The sequence below is a fragment of the Pseudochaenichthys georgianus genome, chromosome 5, assembly GCF_902827115.2.
Source record: "Pseudochaenichthys georgianus chromosome 5, fPseGeo1.2, whole genome shotgun sequence".
NCBI classification, from domain to species: Eukaryota; Metazoa; Chordata; class Actinopteri; order Perciformes; family Channichthyidae; genus Pseudochaenichthys; species Pseudochaenichthys georgianus.
This window is the reverse complement of record NC_047507.1, coordinates 38926269-38948119: the sequence shown is the minus strand read 5'-3', so window position 1 is coordinate 38948119 and position 21851 is coordinate 38926269. Positions and strand designations below refer to the sequence as shown.

The 21851-nt window shown below is 39.1% G+C and overlaps 1 long non-coding RNA gene across 1 annotated transcript; it reads left to right on the top strand.

Annotated features, from left to right (window-relative positions):
* The first annotated feature begins 11973 nt into the window (after positions 1-11973).
* On the top strand, positions 11974-19941 carry LOC139433901 (uncharacterized). The gene is made up of 3 exons (XR_011643296.1): positions 11974-12089; positions 12988-13132; positions 19821-19941. It is a non-coding gene; the product is annotated as an uncharacterized lncRNA (long non-coding RNA).
* The last annotated feature ends 1910 nt before the right edge of the window (positions 19942-21851 follow it).

Genomic DNA, 21851 nt, shown 5'->3' with positions numbered 1-21851 from the left:
ACCTTACTGTTGTTCTGTTTATACATGTCATTCTTATATTCTATATTTTTTATTTGTATTGTTTAATGGCATGCCTTTTTGATACACCATTTTTTTTTTGTATACTGCCATCAATAAAGTACTTATTTGACTTATCTTATCTCTTGTTGATAATGAATTGCACCCAACAGAAAAAATCAGATTCACATAATCTTGATTTAGAGAAGATATAAACATACATGAATTTATAAAGGAATAACAAACACCATCAGTTAGGAAAAAGTCCCTTAGTTTTAAGAGATTTAAAGCAAGAAATTGAGTTTGCTAGCTTGAGGTCCTCCTCTAAAACATTATTACATGTTTATTTTGTAATAGTATTAAGAATACATTATAAATACATAATACCTGTAGAAATTGCATAATTGTAATACCCTCGTTCTACTAGACTCAGGCTGCGGCCACACGAGGACGAAAACGGTCGTTTGCGTTACTGTTTAGTGTCATATAGACCGTTCGGCCACACGAGGACGACCGAATACGGCACTAAACGACTGAGGAAACGATAACGGGTCCCAAGGTGGATAGAACGGCATACGCAACGCTCTGGGGGGTCCAACGGCTCCGTGTGTACGCCCTATACGATCATTTTCTGATAATGATGAGGCAATAGCCCCGCCTCTCCCCACCTCTATGGAGGACGGAACATGACTTAAGTATAAATAAATAAATGTATGAAGAAATACAGGAATAAATAAATAAATACGTAAATAAATAAATAAATACAGGAATAAATAAAAGACGAAATAAATACAGAAATAAATAAATGTTGAAATGAATACACAAATAAATAAATAAAAGAATAAATAAAGAAAGAAATGCATAAATAAATATGGAAATAAATACATCAATGTATAAATAAATAAATAAAAGTCGAAAACAGAACACACGTTATTATATGTCTTTCATTTATTTCTACATTTACACGACATACATTTATTTATTTATGTATTTATGTGTCCGTATGCTAATGAGGTGGGCGGTCCTAACCTCAGTCTGAAGCAGGATTGGTTACAGGACTGTGTGATCATTTCTGGCAGAGGGCTCTACTACTAACGCCTGGCTAACCGCGCTGATTCGAATGCAGGAGCTACTGTTTAGCCCTTATCTTTATACATCCATGGTTTATCCACAGTTGTAAGGTTTATTTATGGATATTGGTTTAAGAGCCATTGGAGATCATTTACGATCATTAGCGGACCATTTAGAGAACGGAGAACCAAAAGACTATGTCCAGTTTCGTGTGGAACGATGTATAGAGGACTTGGCTCAGCTCGACATGGATGTGGATGTTAACCCAGCTGTGTTTGAGAGTCTTCAAGAGGTTGCCCGCCAACTTGAAATCCTCTCGGAAACAGAGGAGGCGACCCTTGGGCGTCCATCTTATATGTTGCCCCTAAACGTTATTGAAGCACATCTTCGTTGGGGCCACACCGCTGGGGACATCGCGCAGGTGTTCGGGGTGTGCGAAAGAACAATTCGTCGGAGGATGACACAGAACGGGATACGGTAGGTTTAATCCGCATTCTTTCACGTTTTTTTGTCTGGATTTCCTTACTTTTATTGTTTGGCGTAGGCTATATCAGGGTACACATTTGTTAGACGCATTAACTTGTGTTTAGTAATGATAACGTTTGATTAGCCTACATTTTCTCCATCCAAATGAGTCTACTTGTTTATAGATTGTTTACATATGTTGAAACCAATACATCAGATAGACATGTGTCGGGGCAAAGATACAGACATGCTTTGTATACAAAGCAAAGGTACCATTACCTCAGACATGATGTAGGCCTAATAATAGTAATGAGGTTTAAGAGACCAGCTCATTTGTTTCAGATGACACCTACATATTTCAATGCAGGTTAGTACAGAGCAACACACTCATTCTGATGTGTTTTGATTGTACAGTACAAAAGGTGACTATTGTTTATTGTGACTTACTATTGTTTCGTTATTTTTGATTATCAGGGTCCAAGATCTATTAACTCTGTTAGATGGCAACAGTTTGGATGAAACTGTTACCCAAATTCTGCAGCATCATCCCAACTCTGGATACAAAATGATGGTGGGGCACCTGAATGCACGAGGGATACGCATACAAAGTAAGGGATTGTTATTATTAAAATAATCCTCCATGCAGTGTTTTTTGTTTACTACTTGATAATGAATCACATTATTCTGGCATATTTAGGAATGCTTTACTTTTGATTATGTTACTTGCAGTACACCATATCTCTGCATTTTCCCGAATATAACAGGACAGCGTGTCCAGGAATCCATGCGGCGCGTTGATCCAGGTGGAGTTTTGATTCGCACTCTGCAGCTGAACCCAAGAAGGCGTAGGAAGTACTTTGTACCAGTACCCAACAGTTTATGGCACATCGACGGAAATCACAAACTGATTAGGTATAGTATAATCATTAACACTCTCAAGCATTGCTCAAACATCCACTTCACTACAGTTACAAAAGATGGGCCCATCTAAAGTGTTATAATCAATCAGCTTCAATGCAAACCAGACTTCAAGATTCAAAGGCTTTATTGTCATATGCATGATTGCTTTTTTTATTGGTTGGTTATGAAAATCTGAAGTCTCAGTCTCCTCTAACAATGCAACATACAATATTCTCTAGACATAAAAACAAGTTAAAACACTGCAAGAAGAAATATAAATAAAATATAAATGAAATGTATCAAATGATTAATTGCACCAAATTCCTCTGCATGCAAATTACTTTTACTATCAAAATTAAGATGATTTATGTTTTGTAATTATAACTTTTAGTAGGATAAGGCCTTTTAAATGTGTAAATGTCTGTACACACATTAGTGGATTGACCTTAATGTGTGCCTATACATATCCCTTTAGGTGGCGTTTTGTTGTGCATGGTGGTATTGACGGCTTTAGTCGTCTCATCGTGTACTTGAGTGCTGCCACCAACAATCGGGCAGCAACAGTTTTAAGAAGCTTTTTGGAAGCCGCCAATGTCTACGGTGTGCCATCACGTGTGAGGTCAGATAAAGGTGGAGAAAATGTTGACGTTGCACGCTACATGGTGGCAAACCAATGAGAGAACAGGAATTCACACATTGCTGGCAGGAGTGTCCATAATCAAAGGTACCTTAAACTTCAAGTCAAACTTTTATCAAATTAAGTCTTTGGTAAAGATTGCAATGTCAACTATATGTCTTTAGCTGTTATTAATTTTATTTTTGTTCGTCTTCCTCTGTGAGATAAAACCATAGAAATAAAAAAGTTATATTTCTATAATACAAACACTATAATTATGACACCAACTGTATAATTTGCAGGTCTCCCTTGAAAAAGAGATCTATGATCTCAATGGGACCAATCTGGTAATAAATAAAGGTTTGAAATGAAATGAAATGAAAATAATTTGACAAGAAGGATAACAATATTTTTCAAACATCTATTTAGTGGAAGTCCCAGCACATTGCATGACTGGGCAAATTACAGTTGGAACTTGGATTTTGAATGTATTTTCCAGTCAAGAGAACCTTACATTAATATTGAACCACAACAGTTAATGTGGCATAAATATGGCATTAGTCCGTCTTTTTTTATACATCCATATGTTCAGCTGATATATTTCCTGATCCAGTTTCAACAAAGCTTACAGCAGAAAAACCTCACCCAAGTTTGATGAACTTTGCTCAAGCAAAATGTTGTTTGCTAAATCCAACTTCCAGCTTTTTTCCAGAGGCATTATTGTGCACTTGCCACTTAATCAAGAACATTTTCCTATCGAAATCGGCAAAAATGTTAATACTTAGCTTCTAATTAATGTAATTCAATTCTAAATTTACTTACCATTTATGGTAGGTGAAAGGTGATATTTTGTATGTATGTTGTTTTTTTTTTGTTCACTTAGCAGACTAAATATTTTCCTTCCTTTTTCCTCAAAAGGATAGAAAGGCTCTGGAGAGACGTTTATGTGGGAGTGCTGGATCTCTTCTACACAATGTTTTTCAACCTAGAGAGAGAAGGCCTTCTCAATCCTGACTGTGAAGTGCATCTCTATGCTCTGCACTGGTGCTTTGTGCCCCACATACAGAAGCACCTGCAGTTTTTACAGCAAGGCTGGAACTGCCACCGACTAAGCACTGAGGGAAACCGGTCCCCACTGCAACTGTGGACTCGCCATGAGCGTGAGGGCCAGCAGGAACCTATACAGGTTTGATTGTATTCAATAGTTTTATTTTGACTTTACTTTCCTACATGGGACTATGTTAACACTAATACCCACTTTTTCTGTCATTACACAAACTGTTTAAAACAAATAATACAAGGGAGGTCCATTCCAAAGTGCATATAGTTGCACAATGTAACAAATAGTGGCCTGTTGTCGAGGAAACTGAATGTGATGGAATTATTTTATTCGGCATATCATCGGCACTTTAAACACTTCTATGAGGTATTCCTAAAATGCTGTGATCAACCAGAACAAGCGGTTAAGGAAGATAACGATACATCAGGGCTTTCTGCTCTCTCTAATTATTTGATTGATGTCATAGCTGTTCATGAGACATTAATCAGGAATTCCAGGAGATGATACAAAACTTTAGGTTATATAAAATGAATTAACTGACAAATATATTAAAACTTTGATTTTGGTTGACTCTAACTTTAGCTCTTGCAATTGCAGGTTGACATTGAGTTTGGAGTTGACTGGACTGGACCATGTGCTCATCGCCAGCCTCATGTTGTGGTTCCTGAAGTTCAGCTGCAACGTTCACTGACTGACCAGGAAGTGGAAAGACTTCCAGACCCTGATGGCCCTCTGTCCAATGTGTGGAATGTCTATGTACAAACTGTGGGCTTATTGACTGAAATGCTACAGTAAATGTGTGCTGTGGGAAATGTAGTCTTTTAAAGTTTCGACTAGGACGATTAGGTGACAATATTTGACTGAGTTACATGAAGACGCTGGTATCAAGATTCAGTATATTTCGATTTTAATACAATAAAAATTAAATGGTAATGAAATTACGTTCAGTAGTCATTTTAAACATGTGTTGCACTGAACCATATGCTTGTGAATCAACACTTACTGTAATGCATCAAGAAATATACATTTGTTACAGTTAATGAACATTTTGTAACCAATATCAATTTAAAACTTTGAAAATATATAAAGATAAACATGCTTTCTTTGTTATGTGCAATAACAAGGAAAGCATGTTTATCTTTATATATTTTCAGTGTTACACAAACTGGCCGGAGTATAGGCATCAACTGAGTTTCTTTTCCTCTCTGAAAACATAAATTTTTGGCCGGCCAAACAAAAGACAACAAATCTTACACAAGTACTAAGGTGTGTCCGTCTCTTCAGACCATTCCGAACCCAGTTTCAGTGCTCCAAATAGCAGCAAGAATGTCCCTTTCAAACGCACAGTACTCTTTGTAATGTCCTGGAAGTTTCAGCTGGTGAAAGCATGTGGAAGAGCTGGGGAAGTTGCTCTCCACCACGGTCACATCCAGGCCATGTCTAGGAAGCACATTCCATCCTATCCAGAACTGCACAAGTTTCCCAAGGATAAGGGGAGATGCTTTATAAAACAGAGAATAAATTCATTTTATTATAATTGCTTTCAGTTAATAGTTAAATAACAATAATGTTACTTAAATTACGCCTTGGATTGTTACTGTAGCTGAAAATCCACGGTTAAACATAAAAACAGAGGAAGTGCAGCTTTCGTTATAATAATTACAAACTTTCAGTAAACAAAGCTTAACGACGTTGTTTTACCCATTTCAATAAATGTGCGCAGGAATCCTGTGAGCCTACAGGAATCCTCCAAAGAGACTTCACTGTCTTCATCCTCATCCTGTGTGGGCCAGTTTATCTTCTCCAAGACCATCTGATAGATTTAGTTTTGAAAGGAGCCCAGTGAAAGCACAATAATAAACAGAACATACAAGAAACTGCAGGTTTTGCTGTGTAGCAGCAGAGTAGTCTAAAGATACAGTTGTTCTATTGGTTTAGCTCCTTTTAAGCAGCAAGTAGCATCATTTCATTTAAAATATGTTTGCGTATGTGAATGTTTGTTATAATAAACTTAAAGCAATGGAGGTCTGAGAGTAGTAAATAAACCCAATTTCTAACTCCTGTGAGTTAGGAGGAAGGATTTGACTGAGCAGCATGAGATCACTTACCCGTGGTGTGCACTGCAAATCAGATGCTCTTGGAAAGAGAAGGGGAATTGTGTCTTTCCTCTCCGTCAGCAGAGGCCAGATCAGTGTCTCTTTTAAACCCCTTCGTAACTGCTTGACTTGTCTGGAGGTTCTTCCAAGGACCTGCACAATATTTGCATCACAGTAGAAAAGCAAAGCAGCCTGATTGATCTAATAGCCCAATAAGCATGTTTTAATACACGTATTAACATCCAAATATGTATTTAACAAAAAAGCTAAAATGTGATATGCCAAAATTAGGTCCTACTTCAAAACTTCAACTCTGATTAGTCAATCTGATTCATATGACCTGTTAAGTACAGAATACTCACAGCATGGAGGATCAGTTTATCAAATAGCCATCTCCTGTTGTCACATGTGACTAGAGGCAAATCCCAGGACAGTGCCAACTCATTGATGAGCTTTTTTTCTTCTAATGATAATTCTGCTGTTCCCTCCAGCTAATAATGGCAAGTAGAATGAATTTGATAAGAATTGTTAATTTCTCAATACTTGTATAAACATTCAACTTTGATACAACATAAGAAGTTTAACTTATAATCAGCATGTTAGTAGTTGGTAACCTGTAAAAGCTATGTTTTGTCAAAAAACATCTTATAGGAGGACATCTGTAAGTGTTCTAATGATATTTATCAGTGCATGGTGTTTTATAATGCTTCAGTAACCCCTGCTGGTGCAAAGTGTAGCCACTTGATGTTAACAGTATCTGAAAGTAGATCAGCTAAATAAATAATATCCAAAGGTTGAATAATAAAATAGGTTAGAAAAAAATGGAACATACCAACTTGATTGTCTCACGGATATCAAGGTCAACACAGTCCTTAATATCTATTGTGGCTTCTTCCGGGGATCCACCAAAGAGCACATGCAGGACAGCTGGGCTCAGTCCACCTAGGCATGGCCCATCATGGAGGAATGAATGTCCAATCATTCGGCCAGCAACAACAAAGAAGTCACTCTCCAAAAGGAGATGAGAAGTAGAGGGAATCAGATGATCTTGTTCTCCTTCAAAAAGAAGAGTCCCTCCAGGCACTTCAAATATAGGAAAACAGTCAAAGTAAATTGACAGTAAAGTAAAGGACATAGATATTCAACTATCACAAAGCATTAGTAAAGGAATTATCAAACCGCCACTGGATACTGGTTGATCGTGTAGAAACCTACATGTTCACAGCAGCTACAATCACATCAGGTTTTAGGAATACGTTTTGTTTTCTGGGGTTAAGGGACAGATCTGTTTTCAGCCTGGAACTGGTACAAAAACACACATAACTTAGTGGTTGAGACCCAGCGATCAGCCATTGTAAATATTTACTTACCAAACTTCATCTCAAAACCAGCCTGAAGTTTTGACATGATGGTTGCAAAGAAATGCCGAGTCACACCATCACCAATTGCTGGATCTCCTGAAAAATGTAAACACACACTACAGACATCAGTTTAACGAAAATATGGTTTTTTCATTTTTTTATCTTAGATTTTGTTTGTAACCGAATTACCCTTGAGTGTGCATGTCAAGGGGCAAGCCCACTCAACATTTGCCTTCTTATAAAAAGTAAGGACTGCTCTTTCCCTCTCCTCTGCACTGTCTCCAAGATCCATAGTAAGACACAAGGATTTTCCAGTTGCATGCTGGCTTAAAATGTCTTCTTTAAACATCTTTGCTGCCTCTGTGGGATCTGACGCTATTTTCCAATCTAAAAAAATAGTTTAAAAGGTTTCCAAATTAATATTGGATCAAGTGAAATGTAGAGAGCAACAACTTATTGCAATACATGATGTACTTAATAAAGGATGTTACACACCAGAGAAGCCACTTTCCTCAGTGGGATCGATGTCAACTACCTCAGGAGAAGGCAACATTTCCTGAGGTGGCACCGAGTGTCTTGTGTTCCTGGCCCTTGTTGTCTCATTTCCCTGTGCTCCTGTGAACGTGCTTTCAAATCTAACTTGACTTCCGGAGGCCCTTTCAGTTGTCAACTCAATCCGTACCTCACCGCTGCTCTGTGATGGTCTAGTGTAAAAAGAGGTCATTTCTGTTACTCGGTCTAGTATACTTTACATTACATATCGCACTCTAGAAAAAGATGGGCATATAAATAGAATGACAAGTAAACCAAATGTTACTTTTCCTCAAAACCAACATCCAGAATGTATATCTTTCATATTTAAATGTATTATAGAGGACAGCAAAATATGGCGTTACAGAGGTATTGTTGGAAAAAAAAGTACTAATATCTGGCCCCATAATTATAAAGCCTCAGATGTGCTGATATGTCAAAAATATTTTACATCCATTTGCAGCATCCCACAGCCTTATGCTTATTGGTTATTGTGTGTCTACACATGCAGTTGCAGTGTGCCTGGCGAATGTGATGTTTAGTTCTGTAGAGAGTAATACCTCATGCAGTTATTGCTGTGATCCTTGATTCTGGAAAAGGGGAACTCCTCTCCACAGATGACACATTTATGATTTGGTCCAATTAACACGTTGTCGCCTTCTGATCGACATGCCTGTAAACAAAATAGTTTTAAACTACATCACAAGCGAACAATTATGTTACTGTAAGTCACAGATTCCACTTTAATATTGTGACACCACTATAGAAGTGAGGAACTTACAGGGTCCAAATTCAGGGTTCTTTGCATTGGTCTAATGAAAACCGTAGAATGGCCAATCTGGGTCTGAGGGTCCTTCAAATATCTGACATAGTAACCCTCATTGGGACAGGGGATCACAATCAAGTGGCGACTTCTCGTAGTGCCAGATATTTTTAGCAACTCGAAACCGCCACCATTCCGCAGTTTTGGATAGGCATCCATCAAGAATTCGAGGAATTCATTTGAATCTGTATGGCTGCCTAGAAATAGATGATACACATAAGAGATCTAACATAAAGATAATGTTATGATTGTAAGGGTAACTCGATATATTTATATATCACAAATGTACATTTACCATAAAAAATACACAGAAAATTAAAGAGCGATTGATAATCGTCATTCTAATGACTGACAGACCTTTAAATGTGAGCCGTTTTTCCCCTAAGCCAGCAGCAGCAGGCTTGGAATTTCGTCATTTTAGGGGCAAGGCCATTTGGCCTTCACGTTCACGTTTTTTTTAAGGGCACAAAGGCCACATGACAGGGCACAAAGGCTGTTTGGTTAAATTACGCTGGTCAATCAACATGACTGAAAAGTGTAGCACTAACGTCAACACCAGTCGTTTTACAAACGGCTGAATAGCAATAGTGTTTCTTAAACGTATACGTTAAGTTTAGCCATAAACCACATAAGTCAGTCAGGGGTAGACAGTATTAACATTGTATTGTCACTGGCCCGGAGCATTCGTCCACCAAAAAAAATCGACTAATAATGAAGAAAATTAACACATTTGTTGCAATAATTTATGCACTAACTACATTACTACTTGTACTACAACATTTTAATCATCAGTTCTTCCTCATTTTCCTCAATTGTTCATATTTGGTTTATTGAAATAATGATATTGTGGTCATTGATAAAAAATGTCTGCTATTATTATGAGTATTATTATTTGTATAATGCACTTTCTGCCTTCCTGTCATTAGGAGTTAGACATGTAATGGCTATATGTAATTGATTTGATTAGAACCTTCATTATCCTAAACTGCTGGGACATTTCGCCAATACCTTTATATTGTCTACTCTTCACTTACTTGTCACTCAGCATAGGTCGGCATTGATGTACAGAGCCGACAGAAGACCTTGTTTATACTGGCATCATATTGAGAGGTGCAGTGACGCGTCCTGAAACCAGGAAGTAGCTGCTGGTTGCCTCCACAAAAAGCAATGGAATTTCTCCACAGGGTTTTGGAAAATAGCTGGAAATAAGGTCTGTGGAAAACAAACCTGTTTGATAAATGCACGTTTTGTTCAGCCGGATAATCTCCACATGTCTACCCTACTTTTATAATGTTTGAATCATAAATCTAATCGATAGATTATAAAAGGGTTTTAGGACGCGGCACTGCCCTTAGCAAACAAATCTATAAAATCCTATAGAATCTTGTAGAAATCTATAGCATGTTATAGAACATAGTCATATTTGTAAGCCATGCTAAAGAATTCTATAGAATACTATAGAAATCTCTAGATCATTCTGTAGAATACTATAAATGTGTACTTTTCTATAAACTTCTATAATTAAAACTATAACAATCTAAAGAATTCTATAGGACAGAACCGACTCATGACATATCTGTAGAAATCTATAGAAATGTGTAGAAATCTATAGCATTCAAAGAAAACATGCATGACATTTTCTCTCTGATGCAACCTATACTAAATTCTATAGAATTCTATAGAATTCTATAAAACTCGTCTTTAAATTGGAATAGAGAAAATCATAGTAATCTACATCATTTTGTGGAACTGAGCTGCTTTGCAAAAGCTGTATGGGTCCCTTTGAAATCTTTACAACTGTATACTGGATTATGTGCCCAATTAAATTATGTAACCTATACATAACCATATACAACCATACAACATATTGGAATGGAACTCTAAACTGAATGAATGTCACTGTCCTTGTAATCTGATGTAAATGCTCCAGAATTTCTGTGACTGCATCTGTATGTATACATTGATCACTTTTGTTATGTAACTAATTATCTGTTACAACTGGAGATTAAAGCTAAGTGACATATAACAATATCTATTGTTAGTGTGAGTCTGTTATAAACAACTCATTGGAGTCTGCAGTACTCTACTCTGTTTTGCAGTCTATTATACACTGTAAAAAAGATCGTAATTTTACAGGAAATAACTGTAAATGTTTATAGTAAGTATCATGTTTTTTTAAATAACTTGCAAAATCCTGTAAAATGGCAGATATTAACTATAAATTAACAACCCAAAACATTATTTTCAGTATTTTGACAATAACCACAAATAACGTTTATTTCCTTTTTTTTTTACAGTAAATTTACTATATAATATTTACAGTATTTTTGCACTTTCAGAAAATAAATGCAGATGTACGTCAAATAAAAAGTATTATCTGTAATTAAATATGTAACTCGTAATATAAAAGTGTATTACTATTATAAGACTTTAAGATTTTCTTTGTAATTTTAAGGTAATCATAAAACTGTAAAAAAAAAAAGCGTCAACTAAAAAAAACGTAAAATGTAATTAAAACCTTTTTACATACATAATTTTCTCAATATTCGATTGAATCCACCACAAACACAAAATATCCAATGTTGAAACAAAAGTAAATAAATATGTTCTCATTAAATTCCTAACTTACTATATTGTAAACATCTACAGTTGACAATATCATTAAAACAAATTAAAATTATAGAAAGTGGAGACATTTCTGCAGTGAGGATCAAGGTTTAAAACACACACTGTTATTTACTCAACAAGTCACAGTTATCCTTGTTTTATTTATGTTGCTGTTTTTTTTTCTCCCATTGGTCAATATACAGTAATAAGCCTTAGTTTTACAGTATAATGTATGGTTTTCGGATTCTGGCCGACAGCCAGAGCTACGGCAATTGAAATAGAATTCAGCCAAAACACGGCAGACAAGTCAGGCATGTTTGGAATGAGTCCACAACACTCCTGATTGGTTAATATAAACGTCATCGAAGAAACCTGCCAATGAGAACTGTCCGCGCCTGTCGTTCACATTTGAAACTTCCACGTCAGTTTAAGTGGGTCTCCTCCTGCGAGCTACAGCTGTCTGTATGTCTGCTGCAGGATTTTATGGATTTATATCGGGATCGTTTTACACGTTAAATATGAGCATCGGGACGTCAACAAAGAACAGAAGACTTGAGATCTGGTGAGTCCTGCAACTGTAATGGAGTTAAATATGTATTTAGATAATCCTTACTTTGTGAATGTTTTATTTTTTATTTAAGGTTACGTTTCTTCTTCTAGTTAGCTGAGTTTCTTCCCGTTAAGTTGGTATTCATCATTAATAGGTTGTTAAATGTTAAGAAGCCCTGACATGCTGTTTCTTGCAAGATGTTGCGCCCGGGACACCTGGCTTAACAGGTGGCTACTAACGTTAGCTTACAGTTTATTACAGTGCTGCCCCCCCACCCTCTCGTCTCCAACATGGGAGAATTACACATAAACATGCAGCGGGGTGTCACAATGTTGTCGCCAAGTTTAATGTAAAGTTTCACAGCTTTCTTATAGCGGAATCTAGTTTGTTAATGTTCAGTAACAGCTAGGATAGCATAAACAGCTAACCGCTAACGTTTGGCTAACTTGCTAGTTAGCTCTGCTCTATATATTACAAGCTAACATGACTAGCTAATGTCACACTGTGTGAACTAAAATACTTTTTGTATTACTACAACATCATACATGCTTGGTCCAAATCACTGCTAAAATTAATTATTTTTGAAAATGTATAGTAAAGAAACACTCAGCCATGCATGAAATAACATAGCAAAAAGAATACGGGTAATGTTTGACCCATGTTGTGTCTTAGAAGTGTAGTGATACAAACATTATTTGTATTCAAAAAGTAAGAAAGGGAAAAATACAAATTGGTGTTGATCCAAAACAGGTTAATTGAGGAATACCTGGAATCCTGAATGGTTAAAGTAATTTATTGCAAAGATATTTACAATTAAAACTAATTCGGGTCACTTTTGACACATGTTGGTTGTATGTTGTTGTGTAACAAAGGGTTAACATGACGGCTGTGATGTTCACTCTTTTGACAGAGCACCAGTGGACAGCGAGGACTATGGAAGAGAAGATGTGATGGCTTTGTGTGGAAAGCTGCTGACGCCAGCCTGTGTCCCTCATCAGTCTCTCCAGGCAGCACCCAGCTATTCTTCCATCTTGGAGATGAAAAGACTTTGATATGTGAGTAATAACTAACTTGTGTCTAACATAGTATTGAATGTGGTTTAGTAAAGTATTTAAAAATACCCCACATTGTACATGTACAGGACAATCAGACCTTGTTCAACAAAGATCATAAGACAATTGTTTTGTCTTTGAGGTACAGCTGCAGCAGAGAGTCTGAGTTTGAAGAAAGCACTAACATTTTATTTAGTGTTGTTTAATCAATCAATATTTACTGGTCTTGAATTTCCTCACTGGATTACAAAATGCTCGAATCTTATTGTACAGGGACATTATGCAGATTTAATCACCTGAAGATGAAAATATAGATTCATCGATATGTACCATTTTAAGGAAATAGACTGTTATGCGCAACAAGTCCTCCAACTCATACGACCAAATGGGTCGATTGTTTAAGCCCTTATTACGACCAAATATGTCGTTTGTTCAAGCGCTTAATACGACCTATAATTACGTTTGAAAATTGTCGGCCTCTAGTGCTCCCGTTGAATGCAAACGTTACAGAGGGTTGTTTATTCACAAATAACCCTCTCTGTAAAATCCTAAATTGTAGGATAGTTTGGCCATTAAAACGCTTTATGATTAGATTTCTAGCGAGAAGTATATATTGTACTTTTAGAATCCACGTCCAGTCGATATGTAGGATCTATAGTTTGATAGATATTACGAAGATGATTTGAGATTTCGTCAGGAGAACGTGGATATGCGGCAAGCTTCCATGTAAAGTTACGGGTTGAAAACAGTATTTCCGGTCTCGTCATTTTCATAATAAAACCAATGATCAAATGATTTAACAGTGATATCTGCACTACTCATCCACTAAAAAAACATCAGTTTATCCTAGTTAATTATACGACATTAATTGGTTTAAATTGTGTACAATGCTTTTGTCCGGTGCTCCGTTGCTTCCTTGACCGGTGGTCAGGGAAGCCGTCCGACTGAAGAAGGAGGCCTTCAGGGATTTGTTATCCCGGGGGACTCCCGAAGCAGTTGCAAGGTACCGACAGGCCCGAAGGGCAGCAGCCTCATCCGTGGCCGAGGCAAAGCAGCGGGTGTGGGAGAAGTTCGGAGAAGACATGGAGAAGGACTTTCGGGCGGCACCAAAGTTGTTCTGGAAAACTGTCCGACACCTCAGGAGGGGGAAGCAGGGAACCATCCAAGCTGTGTACAGTAAGGATGGGACGTTGTTGACCTCAACTGATGGAGTGTTGGGACGTTGGAAGGAACACTTTGAGGAACTCCTGAACCCGACAACTCCGCCCTCTATGTTAGAGGCAGAGCTGGAGTATGACGGGGGATCAACGCCAATCTCCCGGGGGGAGGTCACTGAGGTCGTCAAACAACTCCACAGTGGCAAAGCCCCCGGGGTGGATGAGATCCGCCCGGAAATGCTGAAGGCTCTGGGTGTTGAGGGACTGTCATGGTTGACACGTCTCATCAACGTTGCGTGGAAGTCGGAAACGGTACCGAAGGAGTGGCAGACCGGGGTGGTGGTCCCCCTTTTCAAAAAGGGGGATCAGAGGGTGTGTGCCAATTACAGAGGCATCACACTACTCAGCCTCCCCGGGAAAGTTTACTCCAAGGTACTCGAAAGGAGGGTCAGGCCGATTGTCGAACCTCAGATTGAGGAGGAACAATGCGGATTCCGTCCTGGTCGTGGAACGACGGATCAGCTTTTTACTCTCGCAAGGATCCTGGAGGGGGCCTGGGAGTACGCTTATCCGGTCTACATGTGTTTTGTAGACTTGGAGAAGGCGTATGACCGGGTTCCCAGGGAGTTACTGTGGGAGGTGCTGCGGGAGTATGGGGTGAGGGGGTCTCTACTCAGGGCCATCCAATCTCTGTACTCCCAAAGCGAGAGCTGTGTCCGGGTCCTCGGCAGTAAGTCGGACCCATTTCCGGTGAGGGTTGGCCTCCGCCAGGGCTGCGCTTTGTCACCAATCCTGTTTGTAATATACATGGATCGGATTTCGAGGCGTAGTCGTGGGGGGGGGGGTCTGCAGTTCGGTGGACTAAGGATTGCACCACTGCTTTTTGCAGATGATGTGGTTCTGATGGCTTCATCGGTCTGCGACCTTCAGCACTCACTGGATCGGTTCGCAACCGAGTGTGAAGCGGCTGGGATGAGGATCAGCACCTCCAAATCTGAGGCCATGGTTCTCAGCAGGAAACCGATGGACTGTCCACTCCAAGTAGGGAATGAGTCCTTACCCCAAGTGAAGGAGTTCAAGTATCTCGGGGTCTTGTTCTCGAGTGAGGGATCAATGGAGCGTGAGATGGGCCGGAGAATCGGAGCAGCGGGAGCGGTATTGCAGTCGCTTTACCGCACCGTTGTGACGAAAAGGGAGCTGAGCCGGAAGGCAAAGCTCTCTGTCTACCGGGCCATTTTCGTTCCTACCCTCACCTATGGTCATGAAGGATGGGTCATGACCGAAAGAACGAGATCGCGGATACAAGCGGCCGAGATGGGTTTCCTCCGCCGGGTGGCTGGTGTCTCCCTTAGAGATAAGGTGAGAAGTTCGGTCATCAGGGAGGGACTCGGAGTTGAGCCGCTCCTCCTTCGCGTCGAAAGAAGCCAGTTGAGGTGGTTCGGGCACCTAGTTAGGATGCCACCTGGGCGCCTCCCTAGGGAGGTGTTCCAGGCACGTCCAGCTGGGAAGAGACCAAGGGGTAGACCTAGGACCAGGTGGAGGGATTATATCTCTTCGCTGGCCTGGGAGCGCCTTGGGATCCCCCAGTCAGAGCTGGTTGATGTCGCCAGGGAAAAGAAAGTTTGGGGCTCTCTGCTGGAACTGCTGCCCCCGCGACCCGACCACGGATAAGCGGGAGAAGATGGATGGATGGATGGATGGACAATGCTTTTGTGTTTTTCCCATAGGTTTTTCTCTTTCGATTCTGAGAGACACATTTCTTTTTTCAGAGGTTTTGATAGGCTAAAATCACGCCGCAATGCACGTCGGGATATGGTGTTTATGTGATATGAAATCGGAAAACATTAAAACAAATAATAATAATACTTTATTCCGAGTGTTCTTGCTTTTCTCTTTGAAAGTCATCACATAACGGAATTGTAATACACGGTTCGGCTGCATTAAATATTACATATCTGCCCTAGATATGTATTTATAGAGCCCTGATCAGAAGACCTTTTGACAAACTGGAAGAGATGCCGCCAAAACTGAATACGTGACGTGGACCATAAATATATCAACAATTAAACAACATCTTCCATTTCTTTTCACACAATACGTCTCCTTGCAGTATCAACACTAATTCGGCTGACTTTTATATTTGATCCAATTAGTAGATAGTCTGTATTTACACCATAACGGTGCACGGCTGATAAAAAGGGACTTTTTTGTAGTTTTTAAAGATATTACTGATTTTCTGAACTACCTTTCCAACTCCTCATTCAGTTGACTGTTACAGGTCTATACAGGTTCATGGTACAATGCATAAGCTTCACATCGAGAGACTGAAACTGTATTTTCCTTTAACGTTCTGTTTTAAACTCACAATAAAGTGAATAGTCATATTATGTACGATATTATTATGTTTTATTAACTAGACCACTGGTCTAAACCGCACCTCCTAGTGGTTAAAGCACGTTATTGAATGTAGTTGTTGAATAAGTTATATTTATTTAGTTATTGATGAAAACATTTAAATATTAAGAGTAGCTTACATACAAAATAGGGGTCAATGATAGAAATATAGAATGGAAAATATCTAGAAGATACTGTAGTGATCTCTACAATAAAACAGTTTAGTGCAGGACGTCCAAAGATATTAACAGGAGGATGTGCAAAACAGACAAACTGATAAGGCTGAATTTTACTCAGGTGTAACTAAAGTCTGATTTAAGGGTTGTTTATATTTCACATCATTAATCAGAATCTGCAAAGTAACAAAAATAAATGTAGTAGAGTAAAAATACCAGGTTAACCTCTGAATTGTAGTGGAGTAGAACAAAGTAGTACATGCTGCTGTAACAAAAACATTTCCCAACTTGGGATCAATAAAGTATCTTATCTTAAGATGATCGATGGCTACTGCCATATTTGCTAAATGTGCATCTGAACCTTGACAAGTGCATGTTTCAGGCGTATCAATTAACAACAGGAGGGGTCACAGACATAAGACCAGCTGTCATGTGGTATTAATGCTGCACATTATGGACACAAGCAATTTTCACCCATGTATTAATTATATGTTTTAAATTTGATAACACCAATGTGTTTCGTATCCCCTAAACCTCCAGGGATGTATACAGTTTAATACTGGCAACTTCTAATTGTGGGAAATACGAAAACGTCTTTTAAAACTACATTTCCCAGTAGAGACGTGCCATAGAACATGTTGCGAAACACACAGGTGCAAGTGTAATTCTGGGGGGGAGGGCCGGGCTGGACCCGTCCAAGTCCAGTTTTGGATAGTCTGGCGTGGTTCCATTCCATTTCAAAGAGCTTTGACGCTCAGCGTAACCTTGTCGCACTGCCACTCCAATATCACAGAGCTTGAGGGCTAATCACGGGGTTTGTAAAGCAAGGCGGATGTTGTAGTCCCAAACGATAGCTGGGGATTCTGGGTAGTGTAGTGTCTTCGGAAACTCTGTAGTGTCTAAACTACGAAAAAACAATTTGTTTCTCCGAATCGAAGGTTAAAAACACAAAAGCATTGTACACAATTTAAACCAATCAATATTGTGTAATTAACAAGGATAATCTGATGTTTTTTAGTGGATGAGTAATGGAGATATCACTGCGTAATCATTTGACAGTGTGGGGAATACTTCCGGTTTTATTATGAAAACTTCGAGACCGGAAATACTGTTTTCACCCACGCTAACTTTACATGGAAGTTGCCCCATATACAGTACACGTTCTCCTGGCGAGACCTCAAATCATCTTCGTATATCTATCAAACTGTAGATCCTACACATCCACTGGACGTGGATTATAAAAGTACAATATACACTTCTCGCTAGAAATCTAATAAAAAAGCATTTTAACGGCCAAACTATTCCACAATTTTGGATTTTCCAGAGAGGGTTATTTGTGAATAAACGACCCTCCGGAGCGTTTGCAATCGACAGGAGCATGTTGTTTCTTACACGACCACTAGAGGGGCTACACTTTAAAACGTGTCTCTGGGTCGTATTTAGCTGCTGAACAATCGACCTATATGGTCGTTTTTTGTAGGAGGACAGGCTGGTTATGCGGCTTTCACACCAGCGCTTTTCCCTTTCTAGCTCCGAGCGGGAGCTTTTCTGGTTCAGCGCCGGTTTCCCTTTTCAGCTCCCGCTCTGTTCACACCGCCCACTGGCGCTCCAGAGCTGCCCCTGCTGCGTCATGACGTCACCGTTTACATCGCTGATTTGCTCCCCAACGGCAGCCATTACGGCGCTCACAACAACAACAACAACAACAACTGCGTCGGGTCGATGATCGTGTTGCTTTTAATCACACGAAGCCAGAATAAATTGAATAATGACTTCTCCAACCTTATACTTTGCTCCAGAGTGCCGTGGTTCATTGTTTATTAATGTGTTTCTGCAGCATTTACCGACCGCTGCAGTGCTGCTCTTCCACGGGAGTTTATTCTCCCGTTAGCTCCCGGTTAGCTCACACTGCAGCAGCCGCTCTAAAGTATTCACTGTCCGACTCACACAAGCAGCTGATGCATATCCCCAGTTCCCCTTAGCCTAAGTGAATGTGTGTCAGTCTGAATTGACACTGTTTGGTATCACAACGCTGTTATGAAAGTTTCTCTGGTATAAAACGGGTGATGTTAGCATAGCAACCGAAGCTAAACTGACTACTTGCATCCGATAGCTGCAATAATACAAAACAACACGTCTGCCTCTCTCCACAATGATCGATAACAGTGAACGGATGGTCAAAGTAAGGTACAAATAAACAGAACCACACGAAGCCTGGTTAGTGTTGCCTGACTTTATAAAGTGTGTGTATAGGCACACTGCTTGTAGGCAGGCATAACAGTCGACCCATGTTCAGGGGAGGTGGCTTTAGTTTCCTGCACGCCTCGACGTAAGAGAGACGTAAGCGACGTCGCCTCTTAGCTCCAAAGCTCTTGCCTCTGGACCAACAATTTTGTGGAGCTGGAAATGAAGCGGATTCCGGAGCTAAGAGCCGGCGCCGCTGCGGTGTGAACAGGAAAACCCGGCACTTTTCAGGCTCTAGAGCTGAAAAGGCGCTGGTGTGAAAGGGGCATTAGTGGTATTGACCGAAGCTCCACAGCTGTAGCTAGGCGCTGCTAATGAAAACTCAAGTGCTCAATTTGTTGGTTTTTCTTTATTATTAAGAATTGAGCAAGCATATCTTCCTCTTCGAAATCCCAGTTGTACTTCGCTAACACGTAGTGCCTGGGAGGGTGTGTTTGATTGTTCCCACCCTTACCTCACTTATGGACTAGGTCCTTTTAGACAAGCAATCCAGTGGTTAGTTTTAGGGTCACCTCCATTGTTTTATTTTTTATTTATTCACTTTAAGAGAAAGGGATTTCAGAAACAAGTCTCACAAGTTTGGCTCGAGGTAAAATTAACAAAAGCTAACTGTTGTTAGACTATGTTCCCCCCTTCTAAACTTATGAAATAATCAATGCCCTGATAATAACATCCATCATTATGGTTTACTAATAGTTATCACTTCACTTCCTCCTCCAGCACCTGGACACAGCAGGAACCTATGCCAGGATCCTGTTTGTGGACTTCAGCTCTGCCTTCAACACAACCCTCTGGCTGGAGGCTGCGCACCATCAGGACCAGAACCTCTCTCCATCAGGACCAGAACCTCTCTCCATAAGGACCAGAACCTCTCTCCATCAGGACCAAAACCTCTCTCCATCAGGACCAGAACCTCTCTCCATCAGGACCAGAACCTCTCTCCATCAGGACCAGAACCTCTCTCCATCAGAACCAGAACCTCTCTCCATCAGAACCAGAACCTCTCTCCATCAGGACCAAAACCTCTCTCCATCAGGACCAGAACCTCTCGGCACCTCAACAAGGCCCGCCCCCCCCCACTGACACTTTACCTCAGCCACAACGCAGACTCTGCATGGAGATCACAGGATGGTAAATAATGCAATGTTTAAATATTGCTTACTGCCCATATTTTATATTCTATAATTTATTGCATTCTATTTCTTAATATAGTTCGCTATCTGTGTAGTTTTTACATTTTTTTATTTGTATGTACGACACCTCCTCATACGTGTGAACATACCTGGCAATAAACCCGTTTCTAATTCTGATCTTTTTGTCCTCTAGGTTGCACTGCCACGTCTACAGCAGCGCAGAATGGACAGAGGAAACATGATTGGGCCTCAATTTTTTTGCAGCCAATATACATTATCCTACAAACTTGGGATAGGAGTGTGAGTGAACAAGTTATCCATTGGTTGGAACCTACATCCCCATTGTTAGACGTACTAAATCCTGCACACTGCTCCTTCACATTGACAATGTGAACATATGTCGCCATTTTGCCATTTCTGTTATTTTCAGTTGAGAATGTTTCAAAGTAATCTTAAAAAATTCAACTTACTTTTTGTTTCTACTGTTTATAATTATGATGTTTAAATATGAAATGCTGTATTCATTAGTTGTACTATAATTCTACAAATATTTTTAAGTTTTCAGAGTAATTGTTTCCTACAGAACATTTTGTGATGTCATTTTGTTGAACCTGTTTGATTGGAATATGTTAGAAAAAAGCTGTAAAATAACAGTATTCTAGCTCTTTAGGTTCTGTATTTATTTTAGTGTTTGATCATACAAATCTAATAAAAGAAAATGTAAAAAACTGTTTTTCTCATCAGAACTTTATTTAAGGTATTTTAATGTAACATTTTAAGACAATGGATTTTGAAAAGAGAGGAAAGTTTCCTCTAAAATCTTTAAGGACAATTTCTGTATACTAATTGCTTTTGCACTTTATTTCAGTTAAAGTATTTTTACTTTAATTTTATGGTTTTTGTTTGGCAGCCTGCTGCCAGTCATTTGACCGTTTTTTCCGTTTTTTTTGCCCGTAGAAGTTTTAGTGCTGTACTTTTATTAAACGTTATTGACTGTAAAAAGAGCAGATACATCTGTAAAACCTGTAAAATCTTTAAGGACAATTCCCGTAAATTAATGTTATAAATTCTGCAGAACCATTTTATAGAAAACAATAGCAATGTTCTATAGATTATTTTGCAGAATCTATAGTAAAATCCATAGGTAAATTCTATAGAATATTTGCCAATATTCTGCAGTATATTCTACAGAAATTCTATAGAAACATCAATAGATTCTATAGAATATAGGTCACAAATTCTATGGTATTCTCCAGAACAGTTCTATAGAAAGCATCCATGGGGTTTTCTATAGGATTCTATAGACTATTTTCTACAAAAAAACCATCTATACACAGTGTATATTTTCTATACTATAGTATTCTATAGATTATTTCCCAGAATCTATAGTAAAACACGTAGGCAATTTCTATAGTATATCCGCAAAAATCCTGTAGTATTCTACAGAAATGTTCTATAGAATTTGTCCATAGATTTTTCTATAGTATTCTATAGATTTTTTTGCTAAGGGTGCAGCCAACTCCCTGTCACTCCTTTAACTCCTCCGGTGACTTTCTTTTATTTGAAGATTGTTTTTTGCACGGCGCTTGGCCGGTTACCGCTCGTATTAAAAACATTT